The sequence below is a fragment of the Rhinoderma darwinii genome, chromosome 6 (genome assembly GCF_050947455.1).
Source record: "Rhinoderma darwinii isolate aRhiDar2 chromosome 6, aRhiDar2.hap1, whole genome shotgun sequence".
In the NCBI taxonomy this organism is placed as follows: Eukaryota; Metazoa; Chordata; class Amphibia; order Anura; family Rhinodermatidae; genus Rhinoderma; species Rhinoderma darwinii.
Window position 1 is genome coordinate 91,883,706 of NC_134692.1, and position 19,277 is coordinate 91,902,982.

Here is a 19,277-nt window from a genome sequence, read left to right on the forward strand (position 1 = left end):
CCCCATAGCTGTCCCATACAGTATAATGCCCCGCATACAGTATAATGCCCTCCATTGCTGCCACATACAGTATATTGCCCCCTATAGCTGCCCGGTACAGTATAGTGCCCAGCATAGCTGTCCCATGCAGTATAATTACCCCTATACAGTATAATGCCCCCTCAGCTGTCCTATACAGTATTATGTGCCCATATAGTATAATGCCCCCTCAGCAGCTACCATATGAGCTCCCCCTCCCATACCCAGTATAATGCCCCCATATTTACATAATAGAAACATAATAACATAATTACTTACCTATCCCCGTTCCCGTATCCTTCTCCTCCGGTCTGTGCTGTGAGTGACTCTGCGCAGACAGGCGCAATGACGTCAATACGTCGCGCCTGCCTGCGCCAAGCCGCTCGCGGCACAGTGAATGCTGAAGCAAGGCTCCAGCATTGCACTGAACAGTATTTGTGTCCTGAGGACGCAAATACAGTTGGAAGTAAGGTCAACGGTGAAGTTGGAAGTGCTGTGTGGCAACGGGGGCCCTGCGGGCCCCCCGGGCTTGGGGTCTCGGTCGCACCTGCAACTGTTGCGAACCCTACATGTGCGCCACTGTAAAGATACATATATAGGTACTTAGACACACATACACAGATACTGGAACTTATACACATACAAACACAGAGACACACAGACAAATAGAGGCACAAACAGACAGACTGAGCACTCACATCTCCTTCCTCACAGGCTTCTTGCAGGTCGGGTTGTGGGCGGAGCCCACTATGTCTCAGACACCATGTCCTTGCCAAATATATATATGATACTGCAATAGTATTTAGTAAAAAACAGTATAGCACATGCACACAGATTATTTACATTTCCTCTTTTTTTTAGACTTTAGTTGCTTTGTTCTTGCACTTGTGCATTTTAAAAATTTAAAACAATTACACATCTTTCTCAAGAGATGAAAAGTTTTTCTGCTACTTACAGTTCCAAGTAAGTTTTGTTGAATGACATTTAAATGAATGTTATACTGTGTTAAACATAAATTCTGATAGCTTATCTTTTTTGGGCTTTAGGCTGTACTTTTGAACTTTAAGGGTATGTTCACACGCTTGCTAAAAAATGTCTGAAAATATGGAGCTGTTTTCAAGGGAAAATAGCTGCTGATTTTCAGCCATTCTTTAAGCAAACTCGCGTTTTTCACTGCGTTTTTACGGCCGTTTTTGGATCTGTTTTTCTATAGAGTCAATGAAAAACTGCTCCAAAAACGGCTCAGGAAGTGACATGCACTTCTTTTTCGCAGGCGTTTTTTAACGCGGCCGTTTTTCAAAATGCGTAAAAAACCGGCCAGTCGGAACAGAACGCCATTTTTCCCATTTAAATTGTCAGGGTATCTTCCTTCTCCCTGTTATCTCACACCGAATAACCACCTCTGTAAGTTGGAATCTGAGCGCATGCGTGGAGAAAATATACCAGGCAGACAAGTTGGTACAGATCCTCCCTCAGTCAAGTAGGAAATAAGAACTTAACTTTTTATTGAACAAAAGAAAGAAACAAACACAATCTCCCCCCTAGAGATGTGGGACGTGCTTAAGCCCCATTGGCTCCTCAGCTGTAAGTCCATCTGTACACTCCTCTTGCATTCCAGGGGGGTGTCTTCAATAGGCGTGTCCCTCTTATATGCTCCATTTTGTTACATTCCAGTTCTTTGTGTAATATACTGATATATATATACACATATATGTGAGGATAATATTTTTGCAAACAATATACATGGTAATGATCCCTGACAAAATCAATAGGCAGATGTTTGGAGGCGTTCTGCTTCCGATTTTTCGGCTGTTTACGACCCGAAAAACGTCCGAAAATAAGCCGTGTGAACATACCCTAAAGGTTAGCAAGAACAGATGGAAACAAGTCCTTTATGTCCCAGTGCTTTGAGTTTCAGGTCAGTTTTTTAATATCTATTATATATATTCGAAAGTTTGTTTGAAGCCCGATTTTTATTTTATTTTAAATCTGAAAGCCATAACAACAAATCAGATCGCTGCTTGTATTTTTAATACCAGCTTTGGAAATTATAAAAGCTTACCTGATTGGCTGCTGGTATGGATGTAACAACCAGAGTGATGTCACACTGCTGCTGCTGACATCATAATCTGCCTCCCGGTACATTATTCAGAGACCAGACACACATCTAATACACCGCCTGCTGCCACCAGACTCAACATCCAGGAGAGGACGCACAATATTCCTCACAAGACCGTACTCCATCTCCTGCTACAAAGAGAAGCCATCTCTGCTGTGTTTTCCTGGGACATGATCAGAACAACTTCCTACATATAACATGGGAAACATCACAGTCCAACTATACTGGATAAAGGTTAGTATATATAGCATACCTCCCAACTTTTGAATTCGGAAAAGAGGGACATTTTAAGCCACGCCCCTAACCACGCCCAATATCCGGCATCAACATATCAAACCGCGGCCAGATCCTTCTGCAAATAACATGCGCGCATTGTCACTGCGGATCTCTAGACTGTCTGGATATCACAGATATTATGGATCCGGTTATATCGTCTTTGTGTTACTTTTCATGTCTTGGGTATAACATTTGCTCATCACGGCGGCAGCAGCTGCAGTACAAAAGGCTGAGAACAATGAAAGTCAAGAGGGAGACCCTGTGGTGGACGACTTTTCAATTGACAGGTCGCAGAGTTACATGATGGGGATTTTTTTTTTCCAGTTGTGTAAGCCCTTATTCACACGACAGGGTTTCCCGGCCGGGTGACGGCTGTTCATAAATCGGCTGTCATCTGGCTGCAGTAGGAACAATAGACCCCTAATGGGGCTATTCACACGACCGATTTTTTGACGGCCCGGGAAACCTGGCCGTCAAAAAATGGGACATGTCCTTTTTTCGTCCGTTTACCCGGCCGCCCGGCTCCTATAGAAGTCTATGGGGCCGGGTAATACACGGCCATCACCGGAATGTGTCCCGAGTGATGGCCATGTATTCCGTCGCTTGCTCCCTCCTCACAGCGCAGAGTGTATGTGAGGAGGAGGAGGAGTTGATGCCATTCGGACAAATGGCTGTACGCTGGAGATACACTGTGTGGCAGGGGTGTACAGCAGGTGGAAGGGGCGCTGGCTCCCTTCCCCTGCTTGTTTTAAAAGCGCCCTGGCCCGGCGACACCTTCCATGGCCGATGGCGCCGCTAGCAGCTGCTGCTGCTGCGGCTGCTACTACTGTAGCGATGCCACTATAGCAGAGCAGGGAGGTATCTCCCTGCTCTGCTATGTGCTAGCCCCACTTTAGCTCCCTGAAGGAGCGAATTCCCCATGTGTTCAGGGATTCCGCTCCTGGACAGAGCGCTTGATGTCTCTGTCCATATCTGGGCAGTGACATCAGGGGAAACCCCTGAAGCGGAATCCCCGAACACTCTGTGACCGGGAATTCCACACCAGGCGAAGCCAGTAACGTTCAGTGTCCATAAATGGACACAGACGACAGGGGCTTTAGCTGAAGTGGAATCACCGGCCACATGGGGATTCCACTTCAGGAGTTTAACCTGATGTCACTGTCCAGATATGCCCGGCCCGGAACGGATGCAAAACGAATGCAAACCGGCCGGGAAAAACGGCCAATTTCATCGGCCGACACTTGGGCTCGGGCGGGACCCTGTCGTGTGAATAAGGCATAAATCTGCTACCGGTCAATGGAAAAATCATCCACCAGAGCCCCCCTGTAGATTGCTCCACACACAGCCCCCCTGTACATAGCGCCAGATACAGCCCCCTGTAGATTGCTCCACACACAGCCCCCTGTACATAGCGCCAGACACAGCCGCCCTGTAGATAGTTCCAGATACAGCCCACCTGTAGATAGCTCCAGATACAGCCCCCTGTAGATAGCTCCAGATACAGCCCCCCTGTACATAGCGCCAGACACAGACGCCCTGTAGATAGTTCCAGATACAGCCCCCTGTAGATAGTTCCAGATACAGCCCCCTGTAGATAGCTCCAGATACAGCCCCCTGTAGATAGCTCCAGATACAGCCCCCCTTTAGATAGCTCCAGATACAGCCCCCTGTACATAGTGCCACACACAGCCCCCCTGTAGATAGTTCCAGATACAGCCCCCCTGTAGATAGCTCCAGATACAGCCCCCCTGTAGATAGCTCCAGATACAGCCCCCCTGTAGATAGCTCCAGACACAGCCCCCTGTAGATAGCCCCATACACAGCCCCCCTGTAGGTAGCGCAACACACAGCCCCTTAGGCCTTATTCACACGACAGGGTCCGAGTGTCGGCCGATAAAAACGGCTGTTTTGCATCCATTCCGATTCCGTTCCGGGCCGTGTTGCCGTTTCTAACGGCCGATTTTGACCCGTTTTGCATCCGTTTTCTTCCCTGTCCGTGTTAAAATCGGATGAATTTCATTTAAATTTGTTGCCACACACAGCCCTCTATAGATAATGCCACAACCCCCTGGTAGGTAATGCCACCCAGTCCCCTGTAGGCAATGCCACCAAGCCACCTGCAGGTAATGCCACCCAGCCCCCTGTAGGTAATGCCACCCAGCCCCCTGCAGGTAATGCCATATATGGACAGAGTAGTCACTTACTTCTCCTGGAGAGGAATTCCCAGCCACAGGGTCGGGGATTCCGCTTCAGAAGTGAGTGACGTTACTGTGTCCATATATGGACAGTGTAGTCACTCCCTTCTCCTGTAGCGGAATCCCCGCCCAAGGGGTCGGGATTCCGCTTCAGAAGTGAGTGACGTCGCTGTGTCCATATATGGACAGTGTAGTCACTCCCTTCTCCTGTAGCGGAATCCCTGCTCATGGGGTCGGGATTCCGCTTCAGAAGTGAGTGACGTCCCTGTGTCCATATATGGACAGTGTAGTCACTCACTTCTCCTGTAGCGGAATCCCCGGCCATGGGGTCGGGGATTCCGCTTCAGAAGTGAGTGACGTCGCTGTGTCCATATATGGACAGTGTAGTCACTCACTTCTCCTGTAGCGGAATCCCCGGCCATGGGGTCGGGGATTCCGCTTCAGAAGTGAGTGACGTCGCTGTGTCCATATATGTACAGTGTAGTCACTCACTTCTCCTCTAGAGGAATCCCCGGCCATGGGGTCGGGGATTCCGCTTCAGAAGGGAGTGACGTCGCTGTGTCCATATATGGACAGTGTAGTCACTCACTTCTCCTGTAGAGGAATCCCCGGCCATGGGGTCGGGGATTCCACTTTAGAAGTGAGTGACGTCGCTGTGTCCATATATGGACAGTGTAGTCACTCACTTCTCCTGTAGAGGAATCCCCGGCCATGGGGTCGGGGATTCCGCTTCAGAAGTGAGTGACGTCGCTGTGTCCATATATGGACAGTGTAGTCACTCACTTCTCCTGTAGCGGAATCCCCGGCCATGGGGTCGGGGATTCCGCTTCAGAAGTGAGTGACGTCGCTGTGTCCATATATGGACAGTGTAGTCACTCACTTCTCCTCTAGAGGAATCCCCGGCCATGGGGTCGGGGATTCCGCTTCAGAAGGGAGTGACGTCGCTGTGTCCATATATGGACAGTGTAGTCACTCACTTCTCCTGTAGAGGAATCCCCGGCCATGGGGTCGGGGATTCCACTTTAGAAGTGAGTGACGTCGCTGTGTCCATATATGGACAGTGTAGTCACTCACTTCTCCTGTAGAGGAATCCCTGGCCATGGGGTCGGGGATTCCGCTTCAGAAGGGAGTGACGTCGCTGTGTCCATATATGGACAGTGTAGTCACTCACTTCTCCTGTAGCGGAATCCCCGGCCATGGGGTCGGGGATTCCGCTTCAGAAGTGAGTGACGTCGCTGTGTCCATATATGGACAGTGTAGTCACTCACTTCTCCTGTAGCGGAATCCCCGGCCATGGGGTCGGGGATTCCGCTTCAGAAGTGAGTGACGTCGCTGTGTCCATATATGGACAGTGTAGTCACTCACTTCTCCTCTAGAGGAATCCCCGGCCATGGGGTCGGGGATTCCGCTTCAGAAGGGAGTGACGTCGCTGTGTCCATATATGGACAGTGTAGTCACTCACTTCTCCTGTAGAGGAATCCCCGGCCATGGGGTCGGGGATTCCACTTTAGAAGTGAGTGACGTCGCTGTGTCCATATATGGACAGTGTAGTCACTCACTTCTCCTGTAGAGGAATCCCTGGCCATGGGGTCGGGGATTCCGCTTCAGAAGGGAGTGACGTCGCTGTGTCCATATATGGACAGTGTAGTCACTCACTTCTCCTGTAGAGGAATCCCCGGCCATGGGGTCGGGGATTCCGCTTCAGAAGTGAGTGACGTCGCTGTGTCCATATATGGACAGTGTAGTCACTCACTTCTCCTGTAGTGGAATCCCCAATTGGGGATTCCGACTCCTTCAGGGAGCAAAAAAAGACCCTCCTCCTCACATGCACTCTGCTTTCACTCACCGTCAGAAGGCAGGAGTCTTGCAGCGGCGTTCTCACTGGTGTACATGCCAGCCCGGGAGTGGACCAGTACAGTCACCTGACCGGTGAGTTCAGATGACAGGTCAGGTGACTGGTCAGGTGACTGGACTGGTCCACTCCCGGGCCGGCATCGATCCCAGGGAGAACACAGCCGCAAGACTCCTGCCTTCTTCTGATCGCTGCTTCAGTCAGCAGCGATCAGCTGTTTTGATGCAGCGCCCAGTGGGACATTTTGAAGACCGGGTGGGACGACGGGACAGCGGTGAGAAACCGGGACTGTCCCGCCGGAATCGGGATGGTTGGGAGGTATGTATATAGGTAGGGTGTGTATTTTGGTATATTTGCCAACAACCCCGTTTTGTGGGAGACAGTCCAGCAAGCCGGGTTCGGAAAGGTGGTGTTTATGCAAATTTGTGTTTTCAGGCAGAAAGGGGGCTGCTTTGCTACTAAGGATTTGGGTTGATTGGTAATGATAAATAGTACGGGGGAGGGGTATATGTGAGATTATAACCTATTTGTTCATCCACACACTAACGCTCTGTGCAGTAACGGGACGTCTCTGTAATGGAAATGTCTCAAGATTTATTATGGACACAAGCCATTATAATGTTCATTTTTATATCCATGTTACAGACAATTCTTTTGGTTATTGATATAAATTAGACTTTCAATGTTAGTGTTTACTGAAAATTACAATGTTATATATGTCTCATAATGAGAGCCACTGCAGTTTATATGAGAAGACTATGTTGTGAAGTTTACTATGGTTACTTGGTGATAGCAGCCATCTTGGGTCTTATGTCAGAAGAATGCATTGTGCTGGTTGCTATGGTGATACCAGCCATTTTGTGCCTTATATGAGAACAATGTGTTGTGCTGGTTTCAATGGCAGACATCTTGGAACTTATGGGAGAAGATTCAACCTCATTTAACACAACTGTCTAATAGAAAAAACGGATTTGTTGACTATAGCAACCAATCACAGTGCAGCTTTCATATTTCCAGCGCAGTGGGAAAAAAAATGAAAGCTGAGCTTTGATTGGTTGCTATGGGCCACAGGATATATTTTTCTATTAAACAATTTTGATAAATGCGGCTCAATGTGCTGTGCTTGTTACTATGGTGATGGCAGCCGTCTTGTCACAGTCAAAGGCAAGCATGTCAAGAAAGGGAACTACTTGAGAGTGATTCTCATTGGTACAAGACTTTAGAGGAAGCAGCAACCTGCTAATTACCAGCAAGCTTACGAAACCTATTTGCTGTCATACTCACAACGTGTGGATCATCTAAGCCACTTGAACTGTGGGAAAAGTACAAAGAGCACCTCTCGGAGGATGTTCTTCTGCAAGCACGACGGCAAAACCCGGGGACTCCAATTGGACAGCTATACTCCGCAAATGTTAAACATGTCATTGATCCTACTTGAAGAAAAGACCCTAATGATGGAAAGAGACTTGAGCAACTGGGACTTCCTGCGACGGAAAGGAACAACGAGGAAAGACTTCGACGGGAATTGCTTAGAGAAACAAGCTATGACATGAGTGCTCTGGAGACTTATCTTGCAACGAATGAACCTCTTTTGGTTGCTGACCAAACGACGGAATACAATCAGATCTTGGACATGGTTGTGAAATACACCAGTGGTATTGTCTTCTTGGATGCTCCTGGCGGAACAGGAAAGACGTTTGCTCTGGCTGTTGCTTCCTCAGGCATTGCGGCAACATTGCTTGATGGTGGTAGAACTGCCCATTCAGCGTTCAAATTACCGCTCAACTTGACTCGAGATGTGTCTCCTGTTTGTAACATCAGCAAAGTTACTTGTGTGGCAAATGTCCTGCAAAAATGTTTGATGATTGTCTGGAATGAATGCACGATGGCACACAAGTTGGCGCTTGAAGCTCTGGATCGAACTCTGAAGGACATGCATGGAAACAATACAGTCATGGGAGGTGTCGTCTTGGTGTTGGCCGGTGATTTCCGTCAGACGTTGCCTATTGTTCCAAAGGGAACACCAGCAGAGGAATTAAAAGCTTGCTTAAAGCAGTCGGTGTTGTGGAGGCATGTGTAAAGGATCTGCCAGGCACAGCTTCGGGGTTAACTCCCAGAATTAATCAGTCAGCACCTGAGGCTACATCCCTGAGACTGACTCCTGCTTCCACCACTGTGGCTGGCAGGCTTAGGAGTGGGAGAGCTTATCGTAACCTGGCCAGACTCAGCTAGCTCCCGCCCTCGGTCTATTTAAGCCTGCCCTTCCTGTCCCTCCGTGCTTGTGATTCTTTTCTTGTGGTTTCCTGGCCCAGCTACAGCTCCTGCTATTTTTGATCCTGCTCCATACAGACCCTGGCTTACCGACTACTCTTCTGCTCTTCGTTTTGTACCTCGCACACTCCTGGCTTGACTCGGCTCGTTCACCACTCTGGTTGCTCACGGTGTTGCCGTGGGCAACTGGCCCTTTTCCTTGCTTGTGTTCCTTTGTATGTTTGTCGTGTTTGTCGTGCACTTACTGAGCGCAGGGACCGCCGCCCAGTTGTACCCCGTCGCCTAGGGCGGGTCATTGCAAGTAGGCAGGGACAGAGTGGCGGGTAGATTAGGGCTCACTTGTCCGTCTCCCTACCCCCCGCCATTACACATGTGAAGAAGATGAGTCTGACTACCAATATGCGAGTTCATCTGCATGGAGATGCCACAGCTGGTGAGTTTGCCAGCAGATTACTCAATCTGGGGAATGGAGATGTTCAAGTTGACAATGGGATGGATCTGATCAGCTTCCATGATCATTTCGAATATTTTCTCAAGTCAGTGGAAGAGCTTACAAACAGTGTCTTTCTCAACATCGCCTTCAACTACAGAGATCATGAATGGTTATGTCAACTGGCAATACTGGCTCCAAAGAATGATTCTGTCAATGCCATCAATCAGCAAATTCAAATGACTGTGCCAGGTCAAGAAAAAGCTGTACAAGTCCACCGACTCAGTTATTGACCCCGATCAGGCGGTGTACTATCTGACCGAATCTCTCAGCTCTCTCGAGCCGCCTGGCTTACCTGCCCATCGATTGATGTTGTAGGTTGGCTCACCTATCATGCTGTTGAGAAACATTGACGCTCTGAAACTTTGCAATGGGACAAGGCTGTGTGTCAAGAAGTTGATGGATCACGTCATCGAGGCCACCATACTAACAGGATGTGCCAAGGGGGAAGTTGTTTTTATTCCTCGCATTCCCCTCGCTCCAAATGATGTTCCTTTCGAGTTCAAGCGGCAACAGTTCCCAGTACGCCTAGCCTTCACAATGACTATAAGGGTATGTTCACACGGCCTATTTACGGACGTAAATCGGGCGTTTTTGCCCCGAATTACGCCCGAAAATAGCGCCTCAATAGCGCTGACAAACATCTGCCCATTGAAAGCAATGGGCAGACGTTTGTCTGTTCACACGAGGCGTATATTTACGCGCCGCTGTCAAATGACGGCGCGTAAATAGACGCCCGCGTAGAAGAAGTGACCTGTCACTTCTTTGGCCGTAATTGGAGCCGCTATTCATTGACTCCAATGAATAGCAGCGCTAATTACGGCCGTAATTGACGCGGCGTTCAAGCGCCTGCACATGCCGGTACGGCTGAAACCGACATGTGCAGGCGCTTGAACGCCGCGTCAATTACGGCCGTAATTAGCGCTGCTATTCATTGGAGTCAATGAATAGCGGCTCCAATTACGGCCAAAGTGACAGGTCACTTCTTCTACGCGGGCGTCTATTTACGCGCCGTCATTTGACAGCGGCGCGTAAATATACGCCTCGTGTGAACAGACAAACGTCTGCCCATTGCTTTCAATGGGCAGATGTTTGTCAGCGCTATTGAGGCGCTTTTCAGACGTAATTCGGGGCAAAAACGCCCGAATTACGTCCGTAAATAGGCCGTGTGAACATACCCTTAACAAGGCTCAAGGTCAATCCCTGAAAGTGGCAGGAATACACCTTCAAAGTCCCTGTTTTTCCCATGGGCAACTATATATGTTGCTTGCTCCAGAGTCAGCACTGGAAAGAATCTCTACATCTTGGCACCGGATCAAAAGACAAAAAACATTGTTTACAAGAAAACGTTGGATTAGAAACATGCAGTCCTAAATCAACACTATATAAATCTGTAATGAATATATTGCTTCATTTCATTACTTTTTTGTTTTCAATAAAATTATTTACACTCTCTAGCAATTAAATTCATATCGAGAGGTAGCAATAAAATTCATACTGAGAGGTATTTAAATAGTGAGCTTTTACTCTATCTATACCGTAAGTCAACCTCCCGAGCAACGCCGGGTATAAAAGCTAGTTAACTATGAAATAACATGATTAACCCCTTCAGGACGCAGCCTGTTTTGGCCTTGTGGCACAGCTGATTTTTTCAAATCTGACGTGTCAATTTATGTGGCAATAACTTGGGAATGCTTTTACCTATCCAAGCGATTCTGAGATTGTTTTCTCGTGACATATTGTACTTTATATAGTTTTTCGAGATATAGAAAAAAGCTCCTTGTTTCGGGCGCTTCCGTGTAGCGAGATTTTCGTTCACTCCAGACCCGTTTTTTGATAAAAAAATATATTTTATTTTCACATGACGTAAGTGACAACTTGTAAAACATAAAGGATACAAGAATAAAATGTGTGTGGGCTGCAATATTGTACTTTATGATAGTGGAAAAACTTGGTCGATAAATTCAATATTTATTCGTGAAAAACATCAAAATTTTGAGAAAAATTGCAAAAGTTGTAATTTTTCTAAATTTAAATGTATCTGCTTGTAAAACAGATAGTAATACCACACAGAATATTCACTAGTTACCATTTCCCATATGTCTACTTTATGTTTTCCATCGTTTTTTGAACGTCCTTTTATTTTTCTAGGACGTTACAAGGCTTAGAACTTTAGCAGCAATTTCTCACATTTTCAAGAAAATTTCAAAAGGCTATTTTTACAGGTACCAGTTTAGCTCTGAAGTGGCTTTGAGGGCCTTATATATTAGAATCCCCCAATAAATCACCCCATTTTAAAAACTGCACCCCTCAAAGTATTCAAAATAGCATTCAGAAAGTTTCTTAACCCTTTAGGCGTTTCACAGGAAATAAAGCAAAGTAGAGGGGAGATTTACAAATTTCTTTTTTTTGCTGAAATTAATTTGTAATAAAAAAAAATCTGTAACACAGAAGGTTTTGCCAGAGAAACGCAACTCGATATTTATTGACCAGGTTCTGCAGTTTTTAGTAATATCCCACATGTGGCCCTAGTGTCCTAATGGACTGAAGCACTGGCCTCAGAAGCAAAAGAGCACCTACAGGATTTAGATTATATTTTAGGCACCATGTCGGGTTTGAAGAGGTCTTCTGGTGCCAAAACAGTGGAAACACCCCAAAAGTTACCCCATTTGGGAAACTACACCCCTCAAGGAATTTTTCTAGGGGTATAGTGTGCATTTATGCCACACAGGAATTTGCAGAATTTAGTAGAATTAGGCCCTGAATATGAATATCAACATTTTTGTCCACTAAAATGCTGAATTTTATCATTTTCACAAGGGATAAAGAAGAAAAAGTCGCCCTAAATTTGTAAGGCAATCTCTCCCGAGTATCACAATACCCCACATGTGGTAATAATTGTTTTTCTTTATAGAAATGAATTAACCTTTGCAGGACTGATCCTTTTTTGCTTTTCCATTTTAGTTTTTCACTCTCCGCCTTCCAAACGCCATAACTTTTTTATTTTTCCATCAATAGAGTGGTGTGAGAGCTTATTTTTTAGAAGAGTTGTAGTTTCTATTGACACCATTTAAAAAACCATATAATCTACTGGGAAAACGAAAATAAAATTCTTTGCGGAGTGAAATTGGAAAAAACTGTGATTCCTCCATTGCTTTTTGGGTTTCATTTTTACCACTTTCACCATGCGGTAAAAACGACAACTTTGAAAATATTGTTTTGTATCAACACAGGGCTTATTTTTGGCGGGACGAGCTATAGTTTTTTTTGGTACCATTTTTTGGTACAATACAACTTTTTGGTCACATTTTATTACATTTTATTTAGAGTTTTGGTGACCAAAATACAGTGATTTTGGCATTTTAAATTCTGTATTTCTTACGGCGTTCATAATGCACTATGTATATTTATATGTATATTTATATTTTTTTTAATGTTTTGCAGCATTTGCACAATAAAATCACTTCTTTATAAAATTATTTATTTTCTGTGTCACTATATTCTGAGAGCCATAACTCATAAGACTGGTCCTCATAGGCTCCCAGACATGGAATACCCGGAGGCCGTTATCTGGCCTCCGGATGCCATCACAAGCATCAGCAACCCCCACGATTGCATGGGGACTGCTGATGTGCTACAAACCCCCTAAATGCGGCAAACGCAATCGAGCGCCGCATTTAATGGGTTAATTGCTGAAATCAGGGGTGATGAGCCGCTGATCAGCAACAGTAGAGTGTCAGCTGTCGGGGACAGCTGACGTCCCGATTCCCGATGCACATTGTCACTGACAGTGTGCATGGCGAACGGCAGTGACGTCCTGTCACTCTGACAGGAAGTCTATCAGGAGGCTGGTCCTGATAGGCTTCCGTACATGGCAGACACGGAGGCCATTACTTGGCCTCTGGTCGCCATGCTAGCCATCTGCAAACTTCACGATTTAATTTCAGAAAACGTAAACCCCAAACAACCCAGGTTGCCCAAATCAATGATGACTCGGACAAAAAAGTCTCTTCGCAAGATGGACTATCTACAGAAACATTAGTGGTAAATATCTCTTCTGTTATGTTAACTAAAGCACAATATACTGTAGATATGGTCCGAGCTAAATTAACGCAGCCTAGTTTGGGCCTTAAGGCTCAGAGCCCATTTTTCAAATCTGACATGTTTCACGTTATGTGGTAATAACGTCAAAAAGCTTAAACCTAGCCAAGCGATTCTCAGATTGTTTTCTCATGAGACATTGGGCTTTATGTTAGTGGTAAAATTTGGTCGCTGTATTCACTGTTTATTTGTGAAAAATTGCCAAATTTAGAGAAAATGTTGAAAAAATAGAATTTTTCTGAATTTAAATGCATCTGCTTGTAAAACAGATGGTTATACTACCCAAAATAGTTACTAGTTCACATTTCCCATAAGTCTACTTCAGATTGTCATCGTTTTTTTAACATTTTTTTATTTTTCTTGGACGTTACAAGGCTTAGAACATAAACAGCAATTTCTGATATTTTTATGAAAATTTCAAAAGCCGTTTTTTAAGGTACCTGTTCAGTTCTGAAGTGGCTTTGAGGGGCCTATGTATTAGAAACCCCCATAAAACACCCCATTTTAAAAACTAGACCCTTCAAAGTATTCAAAACAGCATTTAGAAAGTTTTTTTTAACCCTTTAGGAATTTCACAGGAATTAAAGCAAAATGGAGGTGAAATTTGCAAATTTCATTTTTCTTGCTGAATTTCAATTTTATTCTATTTTTTTTCTGTAACACAGAAGGTTTTACCAGAGAAACACTACTAAATATGTATTGTCCAGATTCTTCAGTTTTTAGAAATGTCCCACATATGTGGCTCTAGTATGCACGTGGACTAAAACACAAGCCCCAGAAGCAAAGAAGTACCTAGTGCATTTTGGGGCCTCTTTTTTTTTTTTTCCTATAAGAATATATTTTAGGCATCATGCAAGATTTGAAGAGTTGTTGAGGTGCCAAAACAGTAGGAATCACCCAAAAGAGACCCCATTTTGGAAACTGCACCCCTCAAGGAATTCATTTATTGTTGTTGTTACCATTTTGACCGCACAGTTTTTTCACAGAGCGTATTTGAATTGGGCTGTGAAATTAAAAAAATGACATTTTTTTCCAACAAGATGTCATTTTTGATCAAAATTTCTTATTTTCACAGGGAACAAAATGCCCCATTTTGTTGCCCAATTTGTCTTGAGTGCGACAATACCCCATTTGTGGTGATAAACTACCGTTTGGGCCCATGGGAGGGCTCAGAAGGAAAGGACCACCATTTAGCCTACTGGGGATTTTCTGGTGCTAAGTCATGTATGTAGAAGCCCCTGAGGTAGCGGTACAGTTGAAACAGTTGAAACCCCTGAGAAGTGACCCCGTTTCAAAAACTGCACCCCTTAAGGCATTCATCTAGAGGTGTAGTGAGCATTTTGACCCCACAGGTATTGTGTAAAAGATAACGCGCAGCAGATGGTGCAGAGTGAGATTTGCAATTTTCTATACACATATGCCATGTCGGTGTCTGATATATTGTGCCCAGCATGTGCCAGCGGAGACATACATCCCATAAACTGTAATGTGGGTTCCCCCGGGTATGGCAATACCCCACATGTGGCTGTTAACAGCTGCCTGGGCACGCAGCAGGGATCAGAGGGGAAAGATGAGGGGGATAAGCTGTGCGGAGTGCATCAGGGTAAGTAAAACTGGGGTAGATTGAAAATCAAGGGATGTATGATAAATTTTAAAACACTTTCATACAGAGCCCTGGTTTTTCGGGACACGTGTTACATTGATGTATTGTGTCCTTTCATATCCCCTTCTTATAGCAGACTTTGCACCTCTTTTGACTTTTTCCCTTCTTGCCAGTTTTGGGAACTTCTCCTGGAAAGTGTTGCCCTGGTACGATGCGTGTGGCCTCGCTTCCAGAAGTACTGGGTGCCCCCCCCTTCTTGGTCCCTAAAGATTAGGTTCTTGATAACCACCTCTTGAAATTCCAGGAAAGTTCCCATCTGGTCTGCACATCGACGTAGCTCGTACACATTGTAGAATGCCATCTATATGATGTGCACGGCCAGCTTCTTATACCACACCGCATGGCACTGTAGGGCTTCAGGACTTGATCTGACAAGTCCACTCCTCCCATGTACCTATTGTAGTCCAGGCTGCAGTCTGGTTTGGGGGTCTCTGTACTGGTACCTCGTATAGGTACGTGGGTACTGGTGTGGCCAGGTATTGTTGTCAATACAAGGACATCTCTCTTGTCCTTGCTACACAATATGTTGCTGCTAGAATGTGCCCTGCTCTCACCCCTTCTGAGTGTTTGCCCAAGCAGTGTCTTAGGGAGGCCTCTCAGATTTCTTCTTGCAGTGCCGCATGCCGCAGTACTTGTGGAAGCAAGGCACTTGAAGAGTGGGATGCTGGTATAAAAATTATCCAGGTAGAGGTGGTAACCCTGGTCCAGCAGTGGGTGCACCAAATCTCATATAATTTTTGCGTTAATTCCCAGTAAGGGGGAGCATTATGGGGGCTGAACACTGGTGTCCTTCCCTTCATATATCCTAAATTTTAGGTATACCCTGATGCACTCTCGCACAGCTTATACATCTTCATGCCATACCTTGCCCTCTTACTCGGCAGGTACTGGCGGAATTGAAGCCTCCCTTTAAAATGTACCAAGGACTCATCAATAGACATACAATTCTCGGGAGTGTATGCTTTTATAAAACCGGGCACTGAAATGGTCTAATAGGTGTCTTCGTTTTCCGGAATTTAAAGAAAATTAGAGGTGAAATTTACATATTTCATTTTTTTGTCAGAAAATCCTGATTATTCCATTTTTTTCTGTAAAACAGAAGGTTTTACCCGAGAAACGCAACTCAATACTTATTGCCCAGAATCTCCAGTTTTGAGAAATATCCCACATGTGGCCCTAGTGTGATGATGAACTGAAGCATTGGCCTCCGAAGCAAAGGAGCACCTAGAGGATTATGAGGCCTCCTTTTTATTAGGTACCATTTGAAGAGGTCTTGTGGTGCCAAAACAGTGGAAACCCCCCAAAAATGGAAACTAGACCCCTTGAGGAATTCATTGTAGTTTTCATGGGGTGCATGCGACTTTTTGATCAGATTTTGTTCTATTTTTAAGAGTCGTGGTGACTAAAAGACAGCAATTCTACTTTTTTTACAGCGTTCATCGCGCGCTATAAATGACATATTCACTTTATTCTGCGTGGCGATACGATTACGGCGATACCATATGTTTATAGTTTTTTTTATGTCTTATGGCGTTTGCACAATAAAATACTTTTTATTAAAAATCATTTACTTTTTGTGTTAACATGTTCTAGGAGCCAGAACGTTGGTTTTTTTTCCATCAAGAAAGCCATGCGAGGACTTGTTTTTTGCGTAACGAACTGCAGTTTCGATCAGAACCATTTTTAGGTACATGCGTCTTTTTGATCTCTCTTAATTAAATTTTTTGGGAAGTGAAGCAACCAAAAAATTGTGATTCTGGTATAGTTTATTATTATTTTCTTTTACGGCGTTCACCGCGCGGGATAAATAACTAAATACTTTTGTAGTTCAGGCCGTTACGGACGCGGCGATTCCAATTATGTATAGTTTATTTGTTTATTTATTTATTTTTATTAATAATAAAGGACTGATAAGGGAAAGGGGGGATTTTTACTTTTGTTACTTTTAAAAGTTTTATTTTCTTATTTTTACACAACTTTTTTTTAACTTTTTTTAACTTTATTACTTTGTCCCACTAGTGTACTTGAGGGCAGGAGGCCCTGATCGCTTTTCTAATACACTGCACTACGTGCGTAGTGCAGTGTATTAGGCTGGGTTCACACGACCTATTTTCATACGTAAACGAGGCGTATTATGCCTCGTTTTACGTCGGAAAATAGGGCTACAATACGTCGGCAAACATCTGCCCATTCATTTGAATGGGTTTGCCGACGTACAGTGCAGACAACCTGTCATTTACGCGTCGTCGTTTGACAGCTGTCAAACGACGACACGTAAAAATACAGCCTCGTCAAGAAGTGCAGGATACTTCTTTGGACGTTTTTGGAGCCGTTTTCTCATAGACTCCAATGAAAACAGCTCCAAAAACGGACGTAAAAAACACTGCGAAAAAACCCGCGAAAAATGCCGCGAAAAACGTGAGTTGCTCAAAAAACGTCTGAAAATCAGGGGCTGTTTTCCCTTGAAAACAGCTCCGTATTTTCAGACGTTTTTGGTCACTACGTGTGCACATACCCTTAGAGCTGTCAGCTACTCACTGACAGCAAGCATAGTGGATCCTGACTTAGTCAGGACCAACTAGGCTTCCGTAGATGGCATAGCTGGACGCCAATTTTAGGCGTCCGGCTACCATAGCCACCATTGCCGGCCGCTATCGTGTAGCAGGCCGACGATGGTAGCTTAACCCCTAAGAAGCGTCGATCGCTATTGAATGCGGCTTCCAAGGGGTTAATCAGCGGGGACACAGCGATCGGTCCCAGCTGAATGAGCTGCGGCAACTGCTGTACGAGACAGCAGCTGTCACAGCTCCTGTATGTGTCAGTAAGACGTCCGAAATGGCCGTTCCTCCTGCGACGTACTCTTCCGGCGCTGAGCGCGAATGATGCACTTAGCACGACGGAACAGTGCGTCGCTGAGTGCGAAGGGGTTAAATAAAATAAATGTACACAAGGCCCCGGGACCAGATGGGTTATACCCTACAGTTCTTAAAGAGCTTAGCTCAGTTATTTCTGTCCCCCTCTTCATAATATTTAGAGATTCTCTAGTGACTGGTATAGTGCCAAGGGACTGGCGCAGGGCAAATGTGGTGCCTATTTTCAAAAAGAGCTCTAGGTCTTGCCCGGGTAATTATAGACCAGTAAGCTTAACATCCATCGTGGGGAAAATGTTTGAGGCAGTAGCGTAACTACCGCTGTAGCAGCCGTAGCGGCTGCTACGGGGTCCGCGGCATGAGAGGGCCAGTGTCGCCCACCGGCACGGGCCCCCACCATGGCCACATGCTCCGCTAGCAGCTGCTATGGCTGCTACAGAGCGACGCCACTGAACACTACGGCAGAGCAGGGAGGTATCTCCCCGCTCTGCCATTAAAGGGGTTGTTCCTACATAAGACATGTATCCCCTATCCACACGATAGGGGATACATATGTGATTGCTGGCAGCGATAGGGAGAACGGGGGACCGAAAGTCCCCCAATGTTCTCCATGACAAACCTCGGACTTCCAGGGTCTGTGTCGGCAGCTCCGTAGAAATTAATGGAGCGCCGGTCGCGCTTGTGCGCATGCGTGACCAGCACTCCTTTCATTTTTATTGAGCTGCGTAGACTCCGGAAGTCAGAGGTTAGTCATGGAAAACATTGGGGGACTTTCGGTCCCCCGTTCTCCCTATTGCTGCCAGCGATCACACATGTATCCCCTATCCTGTGGATAGGGGATACATGTCTTTTGTAGGACACACTATAGATCGGATTTTTTTGGGGGGTTGGGGCTGCATGGCGTTACCTACAGGGGGGGCTGTATAGCGTTACCTACAGGGGGGGTGTATAGCGTTACCTACAGGGGGGCTGTATCGCATTACCTACAGGGGGGCTGTATAGCGTTACCTACAGGGGGGGCTGTATCGCGTTACCTACAGGGGGGCTTTATAGCGTTACCTACAGGGTGGGCTGTAAAGCGTTACCTACAGAGGGGGCTGTATAGCGTTACCTACAGGGGGGCTGTATGGCATTACCTACAGGGGGGCTGTATGGCGCTATCTACAGGGGGGCTGTATAGCGTTACCTACAGGGGCGCTGTATGGCGCTATCTACTGGGCGGCTGTATGGCGCTATCTACAGGGGGATCTGTATGGCGCAATCTACAGGGGGGCTGTATGGCGTTATCTACAGGGGGGTCTGTATGGCGTTATCTACAGGGGGGCTGTATGGCGTTATCTACAGGGGACTGTATGGCGTTATCTACAGGGGGGCTGTGTGGCGTTATCTTCAGAGGGGGCTGTATGGCGTTATCTACAGAGG

General features: G+C 45.8%; 1 protein-coding gene across 2 annotated transcripts in view; it reads left to right on the forward strand.

Moving 5' to 3' along the window:
- Positions 1–2,192: 2,192 nt before the first annotated feature.
- The window catches only part of LOC142656375 (hemoglobin subunit beta-3-like), a 39,483-nt gene continuing 22,398 nt past the window's right edge, over positions 2,193–19,277 (forward strand). The window contains exon 1 of one of the 2 annotated variants that reach the window (XM_075831291.1): positions 2,193–2,371. The gene's annotated coding sequence lies outside the window, so the exon portion shown is untranslated. Of the gene's footprint in view, positions 2,372–6,609; positions 6,779–19,277 lie in introns of those variants that run through there. The other variant, XM_075831292.1, reaches the window with a different exon arrangement.